The sequence below is a fragment of the Neoarius graeffei genome, chromosome 5 (assembly GCF_027579695.1).
Source record: "Neoarius graeffei isolate fNeoGra1 chromosome 5, fNeoGra1.pri, whole genome shotgun sequence".
In the NCBI taxonomy this organism is placed as follows: Eukaryota; Metazoa; Chordata; class Actinopteri; order Siluriformes; family Ariidae; genus Neoarius; species Neoarius graeffei.
Genome location: NC_083573.1, coordinates 33,929,575 through 33,953,968, shown reverse-complemented (window position 1 = coordinate 33,953,968; position 24,394 = coordinate 33,929,575). Strand labels below are relative to the sequence as shown.

At 44.1% G+C, this 24,394-nt stretch overlaps 1 long non-coding RNA gene across 1 annotated transcript; it reads right to left on the bottom strand.

Moving 5' to 3' along the window:
* Nucleotides 1-434: 434 nt before the first annotated feature.
* Nucleotides 435-12,535, bottom strand: LOC132885957 (uncharacterized). The gene is made up of 4 exons (XR_009654647.1): nucleotides 12,256-12,535; nucleotides 12,008-12,079; nucleotides 11,787-11,864; nucleotides 435-859 (listed from the first exon to the last, which is right to left on the bottom strand). It is a non-coding gene; the product is annotated as an uncharacterized LOC132885957 (long non-coding RNA).
* Between the last annotated feature and the right edge of the window lie 11,859 nt (nucleotides 12,536-24,394).

Below are 24,394 nucleotides of genomic sequence, written 5' to 3'. Positions count from 1 at the left end.
ATCAAAATGAACAAACCAGTTTAAGCTCTGAAATTTAAAACCAAGTGAACATACACCACTATTAATTTATTATCTATAATTCCAAGGCAAATATATTTAGAAAGATATTAAGAAATTAAATAATTGATTATTGCACTGCTGGGAATTATTTGCACACACTTGCCTTTTATGAGTGTTTTTATGACAGAAACCCTTCCAGTCCTTCCTTATATTAGTTATTTCTACAAGAGAAACTATAATGACAGTAATGAATTGCAACTGAAATGAACATTTCTAAAATGCACAGAATTTAAAACCAGAAATTACACAGATATGGCTTACAAAAAAAATTTAGATATCATTGTTTTTAACTTTGCATATCTATAATTGTCAAACAAGTGACAGTTTCATGCTTTAAGTAAAGACATAAAAACAGCAAGATGGAAAGCAGGTCAGTGGCCTTTCATTAAACATTAATGTATATTTCTCGTCACATGCTGTGTGAAGGCCTTTTACATAAACACAATAGAACAGCTTACGAGACTAAACTTAATGTGAAAATTACAATAATTATCTTAATTTTAATTAGTAATAATCTCCACAAATCCCAATATAAAAAAGTGTCTGTATATCTGGAGCTTCTTTTAAATGCCAAGTAAATGGACTATAAACATTATATTTTGATGCATCAGATGCACAGCCAGGAGATCAGGATATCCATATCGTAATGTTTCGCTCTTCTTCACAGCTGTCAATCAGATCCAAGAAGATTGTAAAATCTTTGTGTGGCATAATTTGGGTACTTTAGTTCAGGTTTAACTAAATATTCACTTCCTCTTCCCAGAACAGGTGAAGTCTGTCCTCTAGAAAACTTTAATCTCTGTAAAAGATGAAAGTGCAGTGGGTTGATCACACAATTATATCCATATTGTCATTGCAGCAAATATGCTTAAAGCTAAATTACAATTACAGAAACACAAAATTAACCTAAAATTAGGCCCGTCACGATGACAATTTTTGTTGGACGATATATTGTCGCAGAAATTATTGCGATAAACAATATTGTTGATGCCTTTTCAAGACAATTTTATGCCACTAGTAAAATAATGATCACGCAAATACACCCTTTCAAAGAACAGTAAACTTTTTAATTGTCAATTCAACAGTGGAAAGTAAAAAAAATTTATATTTTATATATATATATATATATATATATATATATATATATATATATATATATAAAGAAATAAAAAATAAAACAAGCAAAACCACTCACAACAAAAACAAATAAAATACAATCTATGGCTCTTAAAAATTGCACTTAACTAAATATTAATTTGGCACAGGGTAATAAAAAGATAGACAGACAGTCTTTTCTTCACAGGCAACATTCTGCCAATCCAGTTTCTCAAAGATTAGGACCCAGATAAACAAAGTGTAAAGTAACAATGTATTGCCAGCTGTCATTTGAATAAAAGTAACAACAATTAGAACAAGATAACATGTCGGCAAGGGCGTAGGTTTGGTATCAACATTGGTGGGACATAAACCCAATGCCAACCCCCAGTGGCACCAACTTCAGGTCAACATTAGAGGGTCACAATATTTTGCTCCGTTGTATTCCACCAAAAGAGTATCCATCATCTCTCCAAAGTCCAGACTTTTAAAATCTGAAGTTCAGAACTGTAGTAATTCATGAATAATAATAATAATAATAATAATAATAATAATAATAAATATGCAATTCATTTGATTAATTGCAAATCTTGCATGTGGTGATTAACTCATTCTACCAATTTGCAAATGTGCTTTACAAGCAAATAACGCATTGACTGTCAGGAGGGAGTATGTTCCTTTCCCTCATAAATGGAAGTAAAATACATCCGGAGCCTTAAACACTGCATTCCATAAGGCTGGCAGGGGGAGTAGGCCATCTTCTGTGTGATCTTTAACTAGTTTTAGAATGCTAGTTTAAGCTGATGTGTGACTGATCTAATGGTAAAACAGGACGAGGTCTCTAGAACTTTGACATGTTGAAAGGTTACAATTTCACTTGGCAACAGAATGTATCTGAATTCTGATTGGTTGTTGTTATATTATTGCCCTTTTGTTGTCTTCTTGAGCCCAGAGTGGAGAGGGGAGGGAGAGGAGGTCGTGACAGGGTTCAACAGAGAAAAGTTTTTAGCCTACCGCTTTCAAACGAACCCCCTCGAAAACCAAACAGTTCAGCGCATGTATGTATTTGGTACATGACATTTTCAAAAGAGAGGCAGGAGAAACCAAAAACTTCTGATCAAGAAGGCAGAGGCTGTTATGCTTATTACGTGAAAATGTCTTATTTGATTAAAAGGTGTCTGGGCCACGAACAATGTCCCCATCACCATCGGGTTGTTGTTTACATGGGTCATGTTACATGAACTTGGTCAGGGCTCTCTGCAGGTCCTAACTGAAGCACTTCAAATTAAGCGTTAGTGGGCTGCTCAAGTTTGCAGGCCTTTCACAAGCAAGACTAGGTGCAATATTAGCCAACATTATTAAATAATGTCAAATTGTGCTAATGTCTTTGTGACTTCAATGAACACCAGGTGTTGTCCGTATCAAGTCGGATTGTTATTTACATGCCACACAAACTTAGTCATATTCGTATGTTGTCGTTTTTACACGCTGAATACAAACTGTTGCTAACTGATTAATTTTATGAGCTAATCTAACGTTACATTCCTCAAGGACAGTTTGCTAGCTAGCAGCCGGTCATTGCACTGCAACCGCACTTGCTAACTGACATCGTAGCCAAACTTGCTTGCTGTTTTCGCGACCATGTCCCCAGAGTGAATATTCATGAGTGAATTTTGTGTGGTGTTTCACCCAGTGGAAACCTACAGTAACCATTTGTGTACTGCACACGGAGCATAATTTTTTTTTCTTCTATTAGAAATATTGGTAGGGACACATCCATACCTAATTCTACGCCTATGGTCTGTACAACGGAGCAACGTGTTGTCTCTTCCCCATTCAGTGGATACCCTGACTGGATAACTGTTGCATGCTGGGAGGCCCCCGCCTCTGACAGAGAGCCGCGTGAGACGACAGAAAACAGCACGGTGTTTTATTCAGTCAATGAGTCAAGCTAATACTCCGGCGAGTTCCCTATGTAGATGTACAGCGCGTAAATGCCAAAATCGCGGTTCATTTTCATTTACTATATGATAAGTCGGTATATCGGATATCGCGACAGGCCTACCTAAAATATAAAATCATATGATTCCATACAAGTGGTGTAGACTCAGTGCAGTATAACTACAGCATTGACAGTATGTGAAGTTAGATGAACAGGTTCACCGTTTTTAAATTCAGAATAAAAAAAAAAGTCCATGTTCCCAAAACACACACAGCCAAGACTAGAAGACCTAAATGCTGCTGTAGGAGGAAGGTTCTCTCTCTTTCAAAAAAAGAGACAATAAACATCACTGACAAGGTGTCAGGATGCAGGCACTTACAGATGTAATTGCTGGAGAAAGCAGGGAGCAAACAGTACAGAGCCAAATCATGGAGCAACAATCGTAGTCAAAAGGCAGGCGAGGGTCAGTTGATCAGCGAACAGGGTAACATAGGCAAAACAGGAAGCATAAATGGTGAAAGGATAGCAAGAGTTCAAAGAACAACAAGAGCCAGGCAGAGATATAACGGCTCGTTATGGACTAGGAACTCAGAACAATACTTTGCAGTGAAACGGTGTGAGGGAGAGGTTTATATAGCGTGGTGGCTGATGAGACATGAGCAACACCTGAGTTCAATACTCTGGTGACAGGGGGCGCTGTGAATCTTGGTTGTTGTAGTCGTGAGTGGCCACGTTTGTAGTTTGGTTAGTGCTTCTGGATTCAACGCTTTTACTGACAGACGTCCCCCCCCCCGAGGAGCTCCCACTGGGAGCTACATTCTTCTTGGGGCGTCCTCTACCCTTAGGTGCAGGTTTGTCAGGGTTTTGAGCGTGGAATTCCTGTTTTATCAGCAGATCCAGGACACCTTTGGCACCTACCCAACTTCTTTCTTCTAGCCCATAGCCTTCCCAATCTTCCAGATACTTGATTTGGCCTCTTCGGCGTCTGGAGTCGAGTAGTCTATTCATCTGGTAGATGGGTTCACCCTCTAGGTTCAGCAGTTGATGTTTCTAGGCAAGAGGGTTCTCGGCCATTGGGCCTGGAATGGCAGGCTTGAGACTGGAAACATGGAATGTTGGGGATATCTGACTGTGATGGGGGAGCTCTTGCCTGTAGGAGACCTCATTAATTCTCCAGAGTACCTTGAATGGGCCGATGTACCGTGCTTGTAGTTTTCGGCAAGTATTGGATGATCTAAGGTTCTTGGTGGCAACCCACACCCTGTCACCAGGAGCGAAATCAGGGTTGCTGATCCTGTGTTATTCCTTGTACTTAGCATTGACTGTTTCAATGCACTGATGGACCTCTTCCCAGATGGCTTGGCTGCGTGAAAACCAGTCCTCAATGGCTTGGACTTGTGCTGGGGTGTCGTCCCAGGGAAATGAGGATGGCTGGTAGCCAAGTATGCACTGGAATGGGGTTAGTTGTATCGCGGAGTGCTTCAAAGAGTTTTGTGTATACTCGGCCCATGGGATGAAATGTGCCCAGTCCCCCTGGTTCCTCATGCAAAAGATTTGCAGGAAACATCCGATCTCTTGGTTTGCCCTCTCCACTTGTCTGTTTGATTGAAGGTGATAACCTGACTTGAGACTGACTGATATGCCTAGCTGTTCCATGAAGCAGGACCATAGCCGTGAAATGAACTGGGGGCCTCTGTCGCTGACTATGTTCTCGGGAATGCCAAAGTATCTGAATATTTGCTGGAAAAGTAGCTCGGTGGTCTGGAGTGCTGTAGGGATGCCTGGTAACAGAAAGCGTTTCCGTGCTTTAGAGAATCTGTCGATAATCACCATGATAGTGGTGTTGCCCAGAGACGGCAGTAGATCCGTGATAAAATCAATGGCGATATGTGACCAGGGTCTTTGGGGTACTGGGAGAGGACAAAGCTTACCTGCTGGTGGGGTGCATGGAACTTTTGCCTGGGCACACTCGGAGCAAGATGCAATGAACACGTTCTCCCACCAGTACTTGTTACTCAACATCTTGAGAATTCGTTGGCTGCCAGGATGTCCTGTGGCGGGAGACGTGTGGGCCCAGGTGGTAAGTCGCCCTCAGAACAGTTTAGGGACGTAGAGTAAGTCAGGTGGAAGGCTCACGGGAACTGTCCTGGGCTGAGAGTTTCTTATCTGTTGGTCTAGGTCCCAAGTAATGGATTGCACAAAACAGTTGGACGAAACAATCACATGGGTAGCAGAATCCTGGTGAGAAGATACGAAGGCACGTGATAGGGCCTTGTGTTCCTTGATCCTGGGCAGAACAAGATCGTGAAATTGAAACAGGTAAAGAAGAGAGTCCACCTGGCCTGGTGTGGATTGAGGTGCTTGACTTTCTTGAGGCATTCTAGGTTCTTGTGGTAGGTCAGTATCGTGAAGGGATGAGTGGCTCCCTCCAGCCAGGTGTCTCCACTCCTCAAGTGCGAGTTTGATGGCTAATAGTTCACGGTTCCCGACATGATAGTTTCTCTCTGCAGACGTGAGCTTTTTGGAGAAGAAAGCCACAGGATGACATTTGTGCTTCTCGCCACAATGTTGGGATAAGACCCCTCCAACTCCTGTGTCAGATGCATTGACTTCTACTACAAAAGGTTTAGTTGGGTCAGGATGTTGCAGAACTGGGGCTGAGGTGAACGTTTTCTTCAATCGATTGAAGGCTTCTTCAGCCGAGGGGTTCCATTGAAGTCATCTCGGTCCCTTCTTGAGCAAGGCAGTTACAGGAGATGCAATCGTGCTGAAGCCTCTAACAAAACGACAATAGAAGTTTGCAAAACCCAAAAACTGTTAAAGTTCCTTTACTGATATGGGTACAGGCCAGGACATGACTGCAGAAACCTTGGAGGAATCCATGCTTACTCTCTCTGAACTTATAATAAATCCTAAGAAGGAGATTTGGTTATGGTAGAATTCGCATTTCTCCACTTTAACATAGAGATGGTTATCCAGTAAACATTGGAGGACCGCTCTGGCATGTTCTCTATGACTCTTCTCATCAGGGGAGTAGATTAAAATTTCGTCCATGTAAGCTATAATGTACTATCCCAACATGTCTCTTAGTACATCGTTGATCAAACACTGAAAGACACTGGGAGCCGAAGAAAGGCCATATGGCATTACCCGGTATTTGAGATGACCAGTGGTTGTACTGAATGCGGTCTTCCATTCGCCACCCTTTCTGATTCTTATTAAATTATAGGCGCTATGTCGGTCAAGTTTTGAAAACATCTTAGCTGAATGGAGCTGCTCTAGAGCAGACGGAACAACAGGCAGAGGATAGGGATATTTAACAGTGACCTGGTTAAGTCCTCTATGGTCTATACAAGGCCGAAGACCACCACCTCGCTTTTTGAAAAGAAGAAGCCCGCTGAGGCTGGTGATCTGGAGGGATGGATGTATCCTTCAATGGCAGCGCGTTCCTTCTGGGAAAGGGGATAGATTCGACCATGTGGAGATGACATACCTGATAGAAGGTCAATGGCACAGTCATATGGTCTGGTGGTAGCCCACAAGCTTTCCCTTTACTAAAGACTCATGTCCCAGAGTGTTACCTTGACCTACAGGTCAAGGTAACACTCTGGGACATTCTCAATGGAATCTGGCTGCAGACTTTCCACTGACGTGGAAGAGATACACAGTTGGGGACGTGAGAGACAATGTTGGAAACATGGGAGGCCATTGAAGAATTTCCTTCTTGTGCCAAGAGATTAATGGGTCATGAAGTTGTAACCAGGGATACCCTAGAATGATGTCGTGATGTTCTGTGGTGGTTATATAGAGGGAGATTTGCTCTGAATGGAGTGCTCCCACCTGAATGAGAACGGGAGCGGTTCTGGTAGTGACCTGGCCGTCACCTATGGGTCCTTCGTCAATGGTTTGGATGCTGAGTGGACTCTGCAGAGGGATTGTGGGCAGGTCGTACTTCTGGACGATCGCGCTGTTGATGAAATTACCCTCTGCCCCTGAGTCTATGAAGGCAGACAGGACGTGTGTGGAGGATACCAGCTTTAACAATACAGGGACTTTAAATGATTGTGCATTAAATTTTCGCTCAGGACTCACCACATGCATTGTGGTTTCTCTACTGGCTTGGAGCATGACGAGCAGATAGGACACTGGTTTATCTTATGCTCTGAACTCCCATAGTAACAACAGAGACGTTTCTCTTTTCCTCCTTTCCCGCTCTGATCTTTTCAGGCGAGTGTGGGAAACTTCCATGGGTGCACTTTCTTCAGTCAGATGAACAGGCCCAGAGGTTTCCTTGAGACCGGGCCAGCTGGTGAGCAAATGATACAGCCGGATCACCAAGTCAACAAGGGAGTCTGGTGTCAGGTTTTCATCCCTACATGCCACATCGCTGAGCACATCTGGACAGAGGCCCTAACGGAACACTGCTTTCATCACTGGTTCATTTCATCCACTGGCTGCGGCAAGAGTCCGAATGTCCAAGGCATATTCTGCAACTCTTCTAGAACCTTCCTTCATGGTGAGGAGACTCTCTCCAACTTTGATGCCCTCAGGTTCAGGATCAAGCACTTATTTGAAGAGCTTGAGGAAACGCTCATAGGAAGCTGTGTGTTCTCCTCCTTTTCTCCATACAGCGCTAGCCCATTGCAGTGCCTTGCCCGTGAGAAAGGATAGAAACTTGGCGATTTTGTGTTCATCCGAGGGGTGGGGCATAGTAGAAAAGTACAGATAGCACTGGAGCAGAAATCCCTTACAAGCGACCGTGTCTCCGGCATACTTTTCAGGAACAGGGAGCTGTAATACGGCACTAGAGGACACATCATGGTATGGAAGGAGGGCCTGCGACATTGCAGCTGCAAGTTGTGTCATCCTCATGCTGAGGTCAGCAAGCATCTGTTGATGTTCTCCTAACAACCGCCCCAGTGCAGTTTGTTTTGCTTCCTCTGTTACATCCGCTGTAGGAGAAGTATCCTGTCAAGATGCAGGTACTTACAGATGTAATTGCTGGAGAAAGTGGGTAGCAAACAGTACAGAGCCAAATCTTGGAGCTATAATCATAGTCAAAATGCAGGCGAGGGTCAGTCGATCGGCGAACAGGGTAACGTAGGCAAAACAGAAAGCGTAAACAGTGAAAGGATAGCGAGAGTCAAAGAACAACAAGAGACAGGCAGAGATATAAAGGCTCGGTATGGACTGGGAACTCGGAACGATACTTCGCAGTGAAACAGTGTGAGGGAGAGGTTTATATAGCATGATGCCTGATGAGAGATGAGCTACAGCTGAGTTCAATACTCTGGTGACAGGTGGCACTGTGAATCTTGCTTGTTGTAGTTCTGAGTGGCCATGTTTGTAGTTTGGCTAGGGCTGCTGGTTTCAGTGCTTTTACTGACACAAGGAAGCAGAGAAGACCAAATAACACTGAACAGTAAACATACAATTGGCTGTTGATCTGCACAGCTTTATGGCAATAAAAATACATTAATAATTAAACATTTATGAACAGCATTCGTGGACAAATAAAATTTTCAAGTGTCTGGGACATTTGAAAACCTGCCACAGGGCTCAAAATTCGCGGTGGTCCGGTCGCCCGAGGCGACTTAATTTGTCATTTGGCGGATAATTCCTGTCACTAGCCAGCCCGGCTGGCTAGTTGAAAATAAAAAAAAATATATATGAAGCGAAGATTCAGACACACCGTCAACTAAAGCCGCCACATATTAAGCGTGTGCCGTGTCTGTGTTAATCGAGGTGTTTATCGGCAGGACGGAAAATCCAGAAGAATTCCGAATCATATCGTGTACGAGTCAGGCTGTCTGTTTTTTCACTACTGTGCATGCATATAACGCATCTCGTTGAATATTGCGGTAATCACATGTAGTATTGGACCAGGTGGGTGGAGCACAGAAGCACGGTAGGCCAGAACTGAGTTCTCAATGAACTATTTATTGCTAGCTTTTCAGCCTTTTATCACTTCCCAGCCACACGCGTTCTAGTTGGGGAGAGCTCCCTTTCTCTGCTCTCCTCTCCTTTTAAAGGGCGCGGTCACTGGGGAAGACATACAAACACAGGTTAATCCCCATCAGGTGCAGTGATTCCACCACTTACCTTCCCTGACTCCACCCTCCATTCACAGACCGATGCTTGGCCACGCCCCCCGCTGTCACATCACGTTATCAAATTCAATAGATGTGGCCACATTATCGCCCATTTAAACACGTGTTTTTTTGTTGTTTACATCTACATCTGCCAAAGCTACGTTGTGATGCGGAATTTTCTGAAAGGTGTACAGAAACCGCCAGAGACGGGGACAAAGCGACCTCGGTCTGAAGAGGAGAAACGACAAGGGACTTATAAGCAAATGTGGGAGCAGGGTAGGCCTTGGCTACAATACGATTTTTATGGAATAATTATTTTTCTCAAGTTGATTCCTGGCGGCACGGTGGTGTAGTGGTTAGCGGTGTCGCCTCACAGCAAGAAGGTCCGGGTTCGAGCCCCGTGGCCGGCGAGGGCCTTTCTGTGTGGAGTTTGAATGTTCTCCCCGTGTCCGCGTGGGTTTCCTCCGGGTGCTCCGGTTTCCCCCACAGTCCAAAGACATGCAGGTTAGGTTAACTGGTGACTCTAAGGCTACGTTTACATTAGACCGTATCTGTCTCGTTTTCTTCACGGATGCACTGTCCGTTTACATTAAACCCCCTGGAAACGCCAGGAAACGGGAATCCGCCAGCATCCACGTATTCAATCTAGATCGTGTCAGCTCCGGTGCTGTGTAAGCATTCAGAATACGCGAATACGCTGTGCTGAGCTCTAGCTGGCGTCTCATTGGACAACGTCACTGTGACATCCACCTTCCTGATTCGCTGGCGTTGGTCATGTGACGCGACTGCTGAAAAACGGCGCGGACTTCCGCCTTGTATCACCTTTCATTAAAGAGTATAAAAGTATGAAAATACTGCAAATACTGATGCAAATACTGCCCATTGTGTAGTTATGATTGTCTTTAGGCTTCCCATCCTTCCACTTGCAAGTAGTAAGTGATATGCGCTGGGATCACACACACAGCGGCTCAGTCCCGAATCGTGGCTTGTTCACTTCACTCGCGCGCTGTGTGAGCTGCGCAGGGCCGGAGTGCGCACCCTCCAGAGGGCACTTGCTGTTCAGGGCGGAGTGATTTGGAGCGCAGGATGCCTGCGGAGCCGAGCGTATCTGTGTATTAGGCTTGCCATCCTTCTACTTGCAAGTGGTGAGCCTTGCGTGGCTTGCCATCCTTCTACTTGCAAGTGGTGAGCCTTGCGCATGCCCTAAATGCACTGGGATCATGTTACGCGCCGTCTAAAGTCATGTGATTGGCGTATCCGCGTATTGGCGTTGCTGTGTGCACGGCTAATGGTTTTAGTGTAAACGCGAATCGTTTTAAGAACATTAATCTGATGATCCGCTGATTCGACGTAATGTAAACGTAGCCTAAATTGACCGTAGGTGTGAATGGTTGTCTGTGTCTATGTGCCAGCCCTGTGATGGCCTGGTGACTTGTCCAGGGTGTACCCCGCCTTTCGCCAGTAGTCAGCTGGCATAGGCTCCAGCTTGCCTGCGACCCTGTAGAACAGGATAAAGCGGCTAGAGATAATGAGATGATATGAGAAGTTGATTCCTAGTCAATATGAAGCTCCTAATGCTTTCTCTCTCATAAATGGTTAAATACAGAAAGCATGTTGGACATATTTTGGGTGCTATAGTCATGATAGTAAGTATATTTGTTTTCAATACTCATACACCAAGTTGCCATGTTTTCCAATATATTATTATTTGTTGATAGTATGGTGCTCTGTGTTTCTCATTTATGTATTTAACAACAGTATCAAAATACTCGGGCCTTGAAATAAATGCACATTAGTCATGAACAATGGTAACTACTCTCTTTTGCGTTATTTTTGACAGAAGTAAAATTCATACATGAACAAATTTTGGCGAGTTGATTTTCTGTTTGGCTAGTTACTTTGGAAGGTAACTAGTCCGGCTGGCTGGTGAAAAAAATATATGAATTTCGAGCCCTGTGTCATGAAGACACATGAGCCTCCTGAGTACGGTGAAGGAGCCAAAGAAGAACCCAAAGGTCACGGTTTCAGAATTGTGCAGCTTAGCTGAGTTTTATGGTGAACATGATTTAAGTAGTTTTAAAGGGCTGCATGAAAGCAGCTCACAAAATGCAGCACTTAAATACTGCCAAGCATCACTGACATTACAGATAGGACTGTGTGTTTTCCTCAAAATGAGTCTGTGTTAATAATGATTGTTGATTTTTGCTTACTGCCAGGATATTTCAGTTCAAATCCTCCAAGTCCATGTTCCCCTGCCAGGAGGTTAAGAGTTGACCACAAAGCACTCAATAAGATAATCACTTCTTCTTAGAATAAGAACTGTTTTATAAAAGCAATATCACACTCACTCTCGCTTGCTGTTGGAGTGAATATCAGCACAGCTGTTATTACCTGAAGCACTCGGCCTGCAACCTCGTGCTGACAGTCAAATCACAGCCGTGCTGATAGTCAATATCACAGCACTCTTGCTTGACATGCTTATGCAATATTGCTTAAATATAACTCGCTGCACGTGTTATTCTGGAGTTCACGCATCATCAGTCTTATTTCTGATATTTAAATTCATTTCCTAAACTAATTGAAGTAAAGCTGCTTACCTCAATATCCTCAAAGAGATGAGAGTCCTAACCATGCACAGGTTTCTGCTTGTGTCTGAGGTTTTCATATGTTACTCCCTCGATGGTCAGGAATAAAAAACATAAATTCAATAGTATGTACTTGAAATGACAAAATGTCAGGATTACAATAGTTCACTTCATTAACACTGGGGCTGGAATTAAACTAATAATGGTTCGCAAATAAATTAAAGAGTTTTTACCTGATTGGATCCACCAGTAGTCACCCCACTCGTATTATTTTGGAAACAGTCAATATTTATATAGTCTAAATCCTAAGAGCAAAAGAAGCACACTGTAAAATGCTGTATTATGAGTAAAAATTCAAGATAACATTAATATTTTTAATATTAATAAACATTCTAGTGTATAGTAAGTAGATTAGCTGCTTCTTCATATTTTCACATGTTGAGATCACAGTACTATAGTGACATTTTAAAAGACTGATTACCTCATATACAGCTTCTCCTTCATTCGTGTTCTGCCTGATGGCAGGTCCGCGTTTCTAGGGAAGAATAAGAGTAGTGGTTTCCTGTTGCCTTCTACTGGATTATTTATAGAGGTTTTCTCCTCTCAACCATTCACACCTACAGGCAATTTAGAGTACCCAGTTAACCGCATGTCTTTGGACTGTGGGGGAAACCAGCACACCCGGAGGAAACCCACACAGACGCGGGGAGAATGCACAAACTCCACACAGAAAGGTCTCTGTTGGCCACTGGGCTCGAACCCAGAACTTTCTTGCTGTGAGGAGACAGTGCTAACCACTGTACCACTGTGCTGCCCTCATATACAGACTTATACCGGTAACTCAAAGTTGATTTGTGGGCTATTAGTTAGTTTAAAAATGAGCTAGCTTGTAAACTAGTTGATTGGGAGAAGCCATGGCCTAATGGTTAGAGAAGCAGCTTTAGGACCATAAGGTTGTTGGTTTGATTCCCTGGACCAGCAGGAATGGCTGAAGTGCCCTTGAGCAATGCACCCAACCCCAGGCTGCTCTGGATATGTTGTACATCGCTCTGGATAAGTGTCTGCTAAATGCCATTAATGTAATGTAATTTTAGACTTTAATTTGCTCTCTACCTGTCTGCTACATTATAGCTCGTGTTATGGTAATACATAGATTTGTTCATGCTTTTTTGTGTTTTTTCATGCAGCATAATGGAAAAATGGAAAAAAAACAATAAATTAAAAGGGTCACAAACTGACTAATAGGAGCAGGCTTTGGGTCTGACAAAGGAGCAGGGCAAAGGAGCAGGGCAAAGCCTGGAGCTGACTTAGACCAGAGTCCAGACTAATACAGAATTCTTGATCAAGAGGAGTCTGGGCCAGGGCCAAAAGTGCATTCAACTTTTTACATTTGATGCCTCATATGAGAAAAATCTTGAGAAGTTGATTTAGAGCTGCATTTCTGGAAGTAAAAAAACTGCTAATTTGCAAACCCTGTTCAAATTTAGCTGAATTTGTGCAGCTGAACAGCTAATGCAATGAAAACACATCACCCTGTAGCCATCTTGTACTAACACTAATGGGCATGTTTTAGTCATATTCTCTATTTGTAATATAAATCACATCATTTTAGAAAAGAAATGGACTTACATGTTCATCTTCATTATTTGTTGCTGTACAAAAAAAATAATATATAAAGAAGTCATGTCTTGTCACAAGAATAACAGTCAAAAGTCTGGACACAGCTTCTAATTCAAATGGTTTTTCTTTACTTTTATAAACTAAAAGATGTTTCATGCCTTAAAGTAATGATGGATGTCGTTTCTCTTTATTTAGTTGAGCAGTTCTTGACATAATATGCATGACTACAGTGGTGGAAGTTACTGTATTTTTATTATTTACGGTTTACTGTTTGATCTCAAACGCATTAAGAACACAAGAAATTGCACTAATTAACTTTTGACGAGGCTCACCTGTTTCCTGAAAAGCATTCCAGGTGACTACCTCATGAAGCGGGTTAAGATAATGCCAATAGTGTGCAAAGCATCATCAAGGTAAACGGTGGCTACTTTGAAAAATCTAAAATATGAAGCATATTTTGTTTTTTTTAACCCTTTTTTGTTTACCACCTAACTCCATACATGTTCAATTTGTTATTTCATATATTATTGTTTGATGTCTTCAGTATTGTTCTACAATGTAGAAAATAGTCAAAACACAGTAACACCTATGAGTATGGGTGTCCAGACTTTTGACTGGTAATCTATATTGCATGTGTTAGTCCGCAAAGACGACACAGGTTTTAAACAAACTAGAAACTTTACTTAGCCATCATTCAACATTACAGCCATTCCATTCTCCTCGATATGAACGACTAACCCCTCGGTAAGCGCATGCGCAGTAACAGTTAACAAACTCCCCCTTTTTCTTTAAAGAAAAAAAACAAACTTAAGTATATTGCTGTTTAAAGAACGAAACTTCAAAAGAGCAAAGAAACATATACTGCCCTCATATTTACAGTCCATCAAAGTCCATTGTTGTCTTGTTTTTTTTTGTTTTTTATTCTTTGAGGTGCCACACGCCTTCGCTGAGTGCCTTTAGGAGGAGGAGAGCTGACGTTCCTTTCTTTGTCAAGCAGTCAGCAAGCTGATCTTTAGTCGCTGACCACATGATGTGTTGAATGACTCCTGACTGGATAAGCTCCTTGATATTGCTAATTTCAAGCCGTAGTCTCTTCTCTGTGACTGGTTTGGTTGACTTTACAGCATCCATCAGTGAGTGATTGTCAGTTACACATATTATTGGTAAGCCTCTGTGTTTGCAGTCACCTACAGTAAGTTCTGAGTACAGTGTGGCCAGGAATACTGCATTGTCGATGCCGTCTGCAAGGGCCAGTGTTTCTCCTGCGAGAGTACTTCTCACAACTCTTCTTATTCTCTTTGACTGCCAGCATATAGGAGAGAATCTTCCATTCTCTCCCATGAGCATGATGAGATGACCGCCCTGAGTGCCACCATCAGGAAGGTTGCCCATTGACGAGTCACTGAACACGATTAGCTGTAGGGAGCTGTCTTTGCCTAGGTGCTGGAATTTCAAGGTCACGTCATCAGATTTGAGTTTCTGAATCAGTTTGTTTACTGTGTGCAGGGTTTGAACAGTAGCAGCTTTTGTACTAGATGCTAACATGGACACATCACACATTGCGTCTGGCCTTGTTTGTCTTGCCACCCACAGTATTTGGCCAATCTTTGATCTTAGCATGTCCATTTCTTGATCGGTTAGGGGAGCATCACGCTCAGCAGCTCTAGTTGGGGTCGCTGATATGGGCTGGAGATTTTTGATGTACATACTCTGCTGTACCTGTACCGTGTCATTCAGAGACGAAAACTGCATTCCAATATAGCTGAACGTATTGTGCTCTTCTCGTCCAACTTGGAAAGCTGCTTTTAACTGTGGTATGATTGTTGTGGAAAACCTTTCAGATCCTCCCCAGATGAAATCATCCACATGACAGCCGAGTACTCCCATAACATTGGAGGAGTCATCTAGCCAGTAGAAGACTGCTGGGTCAACTTGTGACACGACTGCTCCCAACTGATGCATTGTGTCCTTGACTTTATTGTACCAATAAAGAGAGGCATCTGCTAGTCCATAGACACATTTCTTCAGTCTCCATAGAACACCTTGTCTCTGGGCCTCTGGTGGTGGACGAATGTAGATGTTTCGAGTCAATTCTTTGCCTTGCAAAAAGGCTGCTTTTATATCCATAGAATTTAATTGCCAATGTTTTTGACATATGACAGCCATGATCATTCTTAGTGACTCTGAGGCACATGTTGGAGAATCTTTTGGAAGTTCTTGAATGTGCATTTCCTCAAAGCCTCTGGCAACTAATCTAGCTTTCGGTGCGACACCATCAGGGGTTTCTTTAAGTGTACACACCCACCTTGTGGAGATGCATTTCTGTCCTTCATCTTTAACCTCCTCAAAGACATCATTCTTTTTCCAGTTGCTTAACTCTGCTTGTTTTGCAGGATCAAAGATATCGTCATCAACCATCAGAATATCATCTGGACTGCTTTCCTCGCATAAAATGCTATGCTCATCTGGTGACGTTTGAACATTGTCCATTTCGCCCAGATTTACTGAGCTTGTGGAACCAGCAAGATCGCCAGATCCATTGAACTGCACATTGTACCAGTTTCTGTGTTTTCCAGTGGCCTTCCCTGCACGACCTAGAATTTTTCCTGTTAAAGTTTGTCCACTGTCTCTATCTGTATATGTCACTGTTTGTCCAGCTTTTAGTCGCAAATCTCCATGTGTTGTGACTGTTTCGTTCTGTACTGTGTCAGCATTTGGTCTGTTGTCAGGTGCAAGTGGAGTGGCTACAGCATGCTCTTCTGATTCAGGCAAGTCATCATGTGTATTGGTCTCTTCCCCACTGTCAGTGTCGTCATCCTCGTGGTTAAGTCCAGAATCTGGTAGTGTTTGTTTGTCATTCACCTCTTGCTGAATATCCATATCTTCCAGCACTGTTTGTTGAGCATCAGTCTTTCTCAGTCTGGTGTGATGCACACGAACATAGGTGCCCCCATGCCTTACAAAGACTACCACACCATCTTGGCCAATGACCACCCCTGGACCTTTCCACTGTGGGCAGTCAGCTCGTTTGTAGTATACTTTGTCCCCAGTCTCGTATCGATCATCACTGGCTCGCAGTTGTTTGCGAAGGGCTCGTTTGATCCTTTCAGAGCACTCTGCTTCTGTGAATGCTCGGCGCGCTGCATGCAAAGTTGTAATATGCTGAGCCATCCAGGTATTCATCGTAGTGCTTTCTAGTGCTGGTGGCTTATCAGTAAGAACTGATGGCAAGTTGGGATTTTGCCCAAAGACCAGTTGGTATGGACTGTAGCCATGCACATTGTGCAATGAGTTCTTTGCCATTAAGGCCCAGTCTAGAGCCATTGCCCAGCTGCATTCATTTTCTCTCTTCACTTTCAACAAGATGTCAGTCAGGGTGTGGTTGTGTCTTTCCAAAAGGCCGTTGCTCCAGGGGCTATAGGCTGCAGTGGTTTTGAGTTCAATGTTGAATTTTTCAGCCATATCCCTCATTTCTTCATTGTTAAATTCACCACCATTGTCACTAAACAGCCTGTGTGGGGGTCCATGCACACTTATCCAGCAGTGGATGAGATGTTTCACGATGTCTTTGGGTTTCTTGGTGGTCACAATACTTCCTGCACTGAAACGTGTGAAGTGATCTATGACATGGAGATACCACACTCCTGGTTCCAGCTCATGTAAATCCACTGCCACTGTCTCATTGTAGGTTGAAGCCATGGGTAAGCCTACTGCAGGCTTTGGCTTTGGCTTGCTGTAACGTATGCATGTGTCACATTTGCTCACAACGTCGTTAAGAATGGCAATGCAGTCATCATCATTGTTACCTGCACAGTCCAGTAATTTTTTGAGCTTTTCCACGGAGGCATGTCCAAATTGTTTGTGTAGTTTTAACAACACCTTCTGTTTTTCCTGTTTTGTCATATTCTCAGTCACTGCCAGAACTTCGTCATTCTGGATGTCAATCTCATCTGAATTATCATTTGCTTTTATGTTAACACAATAGTGACCTGAGGAGGTCAGCTCAAGTTTCACTGGCTGCTTGAACATTGTGGCTTTATCATTTTCAATGTCCAGGACTGCACCTGCTCTTTTCAGAGATGTTTTGCTCAAAAGCAAGGGAATGTCGACTGGCACAACTTCTGTTTCTATCTGGCATTTAGTCTGCCCAATCACTGCTGGAATTGTGACACGCTTTGTGGAATGAACAAGTCTACCATCTCCAAATCGGAATGCTTTGGCACTGTTTTGGGTCTCAAGTTTATCTCGCTTGCTCAGTCCATCAACATAGTTGTCAAGCCATTTTTCTCCACAAACCGTTCTGGTGCATGCAGTGTCAATGACAGCTGATCCTAAAGCTTCCACCATGAATATTTCTGTGTCAGACAATGTTACCTTTGACAACAACGTTATGTGGCATTCTTCCGTGTCTTCTGTGTGACTCTCAATACTTTCTGTCAGTTTTGCCTGTTCATTTTTGTGAGGACAGTCCTTTGCCCAGTGGTAAGTACTCTGACAGATTGCACATCGCGATCTTCTTCCATATTTGTCTAATGGGTTGGACCCAGGCGGCGTCGTAATTTGACTTTGAGGACTCACTTTGTCTTTTTTTCCGGTAAATCTTGTGTAATACGCACAGTCAGGATCACTTGATGCACTAGCACAATCTGGCGGGGAATTGTCGCCAAATATCCGTTTCAGAGCAGATTTCATGTTACTGAATGTTAGGTCTGCGCAAGCAGTAAGAGCCAATTGTTTATCTTTAACAGTCAGTCCAGCAGTATCGAGTAGTTTAAATGCTAGAACAGCATCGGGAAGCTTCATTTTCAATTTACTCATTTTGTTGTATATCCGTTCGAATTCAATGATGTAATCCAGCATGCTAACGTTACCGTCCCTTTTGAGGTTGTCGAACTCCGTGTAGGCGTCATACTGACTGTCTTTTTCCTCTTTCAAGTAGACCGTGTCCAATTTCTGCAGAAGCGTTGTTAATCCATTGTCTTTGTTCAAGTCATCCGCGGGTATTTCAAGTGCTATGGTCCTTGCTCTCCCAGTTAGCGACAGTGCAACTGCTAGCGCTCGTTTCCTCTGGTCCAACTCGGTAACTAACTTCCAGATTTGGATCTCATTCTTCCAACTTTCATAAGACTTATTTTCATCAAAAAGTGGCGGCACTTTGTAGCTGTGTGCCGCCATCCTCTGCTACCAATGTTAGTCCGCAAAGACGACACAGGTTTTAAACAAACTAGAAACTTTACTTAGCCATCATTCAACATTACAGCCATTCCATTCTCCTCGATATGAACGACTAACCCCTCGGTAAGCGCATGCGCAGTAACAGTTAACAGCATGAATTCCATGAAATCTACCTTTACAGTGACCAATAAAATTCCTGTAAAACATTACCAAATGTGTCATATGAAAGAAGTGTATGATACTTTATTCTAATCTGGTCAATATTATAAAATGCTGTCATTATATTTTGCCATCATCTACATGTCAGGTCTTTCAGACCCAGTACATATTTATAAATGGCTGAATATCTTCACACGTACCTTCATTCTGCTCATTTCCTCTGGAGTTGGTTTTTGGCCTGAATGATTAAGATGTAGGTAAATGACAAAAATGACTAAAATGTATGCAATGTAGGTCACACAGATCCAATTGCATTTCCTTTACAAGGTAGTTATCAATCACATGACAAACCGATTAAGGCAGAATTTTGTCAACATTTCTTCTAAAAATCAATATATAGTCGGCCAATTGGCCTGTCAGTTGGAGCCTCTTGCGAGGCTGTCTGTGTCCATCTTGAGCACGCTTCATCTACCACTGGCTTGCTAGGCCTGTCACAGTTTCGCCAAACAAATAAGCATTCTCTCTCTCTCACACACACGGGGAGAAGATGCAAGCTCCACACAGAAAGGCCACCATTGGCCACTGGGCTTGAACTCAGAAGCTTCTTGCAACAGTGAGGCGACAGTGCTAACCACTGCACCATGCTGCCCCATAATACTTAGAGCTTGATATTACATTTTCCAAAGGTGGAAGTGGCCAGTAACTTTATAAACTGAACAATAATGCTATTGTGTTTATTCTGACTTATCATCAGCTAATTTTAGTCACTTTTAGAAAATAATGTTCATAATTCCTGCTAAGCAAAAAAAAAAGAAAGGAAAAAAAAAAGCTACTATGAAGTACTACATACTGCATATAAAGTACATCAAGTATATTACAAAGTAAGGGTCTAATTTACTTACATTTGTTTTTTTTTCATGAAGCAGAAAATCAAACCAGCAACTGCAGCGATGCCTAACAAAACTCCAATAACAATCCCAGCTATAGCTCCTGCAGACAGTGACTCTCCACCTCCACCTTTTTTTTTTTAAATAAAGGAGATAAACCATCAGATTATCATTAAATAAACATAAGAACACTGCATTTAAAACAATGTTGATCTATAAACTATAATAAAAAAGTAAAAAAAACTCTAATGTAATGTATATCACAGGGGATTGTTTTCAGACTACACAGGAAGCTCAGCTTTCCCTAAAATTTCATTCAGTTGAGGCAATGTTTACCACAGTGTCTATATTATTTACTAATCTTCATGAAATTCAACATTTTAATGAATTTTAGTTTGTGATAGAAAATTGTGCTTCCCTTATTTTAATAACCACCAGCCACTGGTATACATGCATGATTTTAAAAAAATGAATGAAAGAAGAGGGAAGAACAAATCAAAACACTATAGTTTGACGCATACTTTTACTCAACAAAACATTACACACGAGCAGTGTTCGGCAAGCTAATAACCACAATGCATTGTGAGATGGGGAAATTCATGACAAAATACTGATGCAGGTAACGTTCTAGTCAATGTGTTTCTGGATTTTACTGCTATATTTGGTACTATAGATCATGGAAAACATTTCAAATGGCTTGAGAACTTCTTTGGTGTTTGCGGGACTCTTAAATTGGTTTTCTCTATATTTACCTGGGTATTTACCCACTTTTATTTTTCTTTGTACAGTATATGTTACCAATGGGTCAGACAACTAAGAAGAATAGACTCAGTTTTCCTTGACTCTGTACACAGAAAAAACATCTGCAGTGCCAGATGGAACACCTTTTGATAAGCTGATTACCTGTCTGTCTAAAAACTTAAAAAAAAAAAAAAATGGACTGGTAGCAAGCAGATGAAAAAAAAGAAAAGAAAAGGCAGCTAACAGACTTGGAAATCTGGCTTTACAGACAAAAGCTTAAATTTAGAAATCCTGAGGTACATCTGGATTCTGACTGAAATTTTAAACCACACAATCACTTTACTAAAATGATGGTTACGTATGTAACCGCGGTTCTATGAATTTCGGATGACCGCCAGAGGCGGTGCTTTAAGCACCCGGATGTCCATCATATGCGCATGCAGTTCGAGTGTGTATACCAACAAAGTCGCTTGCGACAGGGGTGACGTATGTCACTGCACCGGTACTTAAGGTGCGTTTACCCCGGAAGCGTTCTCTTGGCAGTCTTCTTGTCAGCCTTCCAAGTGACGGCCAAGCTCTGGCGGTCATCCGAAATTCATAGAACCGCGGTTACATACGTAACCATCGTTCTATTTCATTTCTCCTGATCGCCAGAGGCGGTGCTTTAAGTACCCGGATGACTAATACCAACAGGGTCACGAGGAAGACCTATTTACCCTACGAATGGCTGAAAAGGGTGGCTGTGGCCAGTGGATTGTGCATGGCCACATTAACCCTATAAAACCTTGCAAACGTGCAAGTTGAGACCCATGAGGCAGCGGCGCAGATATCAGAGAGTGGAACTCCACGTAGAGCCGCCCATGATGCAGCCACATTCCGAGTGGAGTGGCCTCGGATGTGGGGAGGGACCGGGAGGCTGCTGCTAATGGCCTCCACGGTCCAGTTCGACAGTCTGTTTGGACAACGCGTGGCCGCGCCCATGTCCAGTGTGACCCACAAACAGTGCATCCGACTGCCGAAATGCAGCAGTCGCTTCAATGTATGCCCTCAGTGCTCGAACTGGGCAAAGAAGGACGTGACCTTGGCCCTGCTCATTCTCCTCAGGCGGTGGTCTGAAGGCTTCCAGGCTGAGGGGCTGATTGGTGTACGAAGAGGAGAAGTTCTTGGGCATAAACGAAGGATTAGGCCACAATGTTACACCCGTGCCATCGGGGCTCCATTGTAAGCACTCCCGGCCGATAGACAGGGCGTGTAGTTCACCCGCTCTCTTAGCCGACGTCATAGCTAAAAGGAATGCTGTCTTTAAAGATATCCACTTGAGCTCCGTCCCCTGTAGGGGCTCAAATGGAGGTTTACACAGTGCTCTTAAAACCAGAGGCAAGTCCCAAGCTGGTCTTGGACTGTGTTGAGGGGGTCTTATGCGCTGAGCACCTTTAAGAAAGTGGCTCACCCGCGTGTGGGATCCCACAGTCAGCCCGTCTACCCTGTTGTGCATTGTGGATATAGCCACTACATACACCTTGATGGTGGAGGGTGCAAGGCTCTCGTCCAGACGAGACTGTAAAAAGCTGAGAATCACTGGTATCGGGCAACATGCCGGTTCCTGATGGCGTGCTTGGCACCAACTCACAAAGAGCTTCCACCTATTGGCATAGAGCGCATTGGTGGAAGGTGCGCAGGAACACTGGATGGTCCGCACAACGGTCGACTCACATTCTGCTAGCAGTGGGTCGGGCCCTTCAGAGGCCACACCCACAGCTGCAACCGTGCTGGGTTCGGATGTCAAATTTGACCTCCCATCTGTGAGAGGAGGTCCATCCGTGCAGGGAGACACCAAGGCTCCTTGTGCAGCAACCCGTACAGGGTAGGGAACCAGACTCTCCCCGCCAATAGGGGGCTATCAACAGCACCCTGTGACCCTCCTTGAGGATCCTCTCGAGAGTGGGCAGAATTAGCAGGAGTGGTGGGAAAGCATATAGGAGCTGCTGTGGCCACTCGTATGCCAGTGCGTCTTGGCCCGAGGGGCTTGACGTTTCTTTCAGTGTAAACTACAGGGGACGTGTCGTGGCCTGGGAGGCGAAAAGGTCCACCTCTGCCCTGCCGTATCGCAGCCAAATACTCTGCACCACTTCCGGGTGCAGCTTCCACTCCCCCGGATCGGGGTTCTGTCATGACAGAAGATACGCAGCAGTGTTCCTCACTCCTGGTGAATGCATTGCCCTCAGGCTCACCAGACAAGAGTAAGCCCATGTCACTAGGTGCCGAGTGAGCTTTCAGGGAAGGTAGTGACCTGGTGCCGCCCTGGTGGTTTATATGATAGACCACAGATGTATTGTCGGTCTTTATAAGGACATGCTGACCCGCTAAAACCGGACGGAAATGTTTCAGGGCGAGGAAGACGGCCCGCAGCTCTAACACATTGAGGTGTTGTCCCCGCTGTTGTGGGGCCCATACGCCCCAGGCAGTCCTGCACTGCCACACTGTGCCCCAGTGATGCATTGGTGGCGACTACTTCTCTGCGAGAGGGTATGGACCCCATGGGGACCCCCCGCGTTAGAAAAGAGCACTCTCTCCATGGGTGTAGACATGAGCAACTGGCCATGATTCTGACTGGCCTGTGCCTGTGATGTTGTGGATGTAACCCAAGGCTGTTCATCCAGATTTGTAGAGGCCTGAGTGTGAGGAGGCCCAACGGAACTACCGACGAGGCCGCGGTGAGCATACCTAGTAGTGTCTGGAAAGACCTGAAGGTCAGGGTTCGTCCCTTCTTGGAGCAATGTAACCGTCAGACAATATCGCTCACCCGTCGCTAAGACAGGGTTGCCTTCAACAGCTGAGAATCCAGCTGAAGGCCAAGAAAAGCAGTCTTCTGGCTGGGTGTGAGGGAGCTCTTGGCGTGGTTCACCCTGAGCCCAAGTTTGGTGATGTGAGAAACCAGCACGGCTGGGTCGCTGAGCGCGTCTACCCTTGACTGAGAACAAATCAACCAGTCGTCCAGGTAGGGGGAGGATACGCATTCCCCTGCTCTGAAGTAGGGACAGTGCTGCCGTGACGAATCTCAAAGATTCTGGGAAGTATGCATCCTTCAGATCGATGGTTGTGAACCAATCATCCCGTCTGATGCTGTTTAAGACGTCGGATGTGCGCAGCATATGGAATTTGAAGACCTTGAGGTGGTCGTTCAAATGTCTCAGATCCAGTATGGGGCGAAGCCCACCCCCTTTTTTTTTGGGGGGGGGGAAATGATGAAATAGGTGGAATAAAAACCACTGTTTTGTGAAGGTGGATCTAATGGGTCGATGGCACCCTTTTCCAGGAGGGTCAAGACCTCCTGGCATACTGCCAGAGCTTTCATTTTGACCCCTTGAACTCTCTGCGGTCGGCATCTGAATTGTATGCTGTAACCCTGAGAGAGGGTGGATATAACCCAGGGGTCCAATGTTACCACTTCCCAGTAGGCAAGTTGTTGACTGGTGAAGTGTCCGACCACCGGAGTGGAGTAGTCAATGTCTGCCTCCACACCCCCTACGGGGGGGAATTGTACCCCGACGTGCCTGTGCGGCGGCACCAAAGAGCTGTCCCGGAATCACTGGGAGAGTGCGGAGGGCCCTCCTGTAGGGATCTGAGAGTAGTGACTGAGCCAACCATACCTGACGCCTGGCGAGAGTTAAAGACGACAGTCTGCCCAGCTCCCTAGACATGAAAGCAAATGCCTGCAGCGAGGCCTCGCTTAGGCTTTTCAGTGATGGGTCTGCTCCAGAAGACTGAAGAGCCTGAGACTGGGCCAGGATCAGGTGAGATAATGAATTGCCTATGCGTGCAGCCCGTGCTGCAGCGTCATAGCTCTTCCCGATGAAGTCATCGGTCAAATGACACTGTGGCCGTGGACAGCGAGCATCGGGTCTCAACGCCTCCATGCTGACCAGACCCTGACTGGATGCATCCTGTATCTCTACAGCTCCTCAATAAAGGGGGCTGAAGGTGGAACAGTGAAAACAGCAGAGGGGGAGTCTAAAAAAGGCACTCTGCATCCGTACT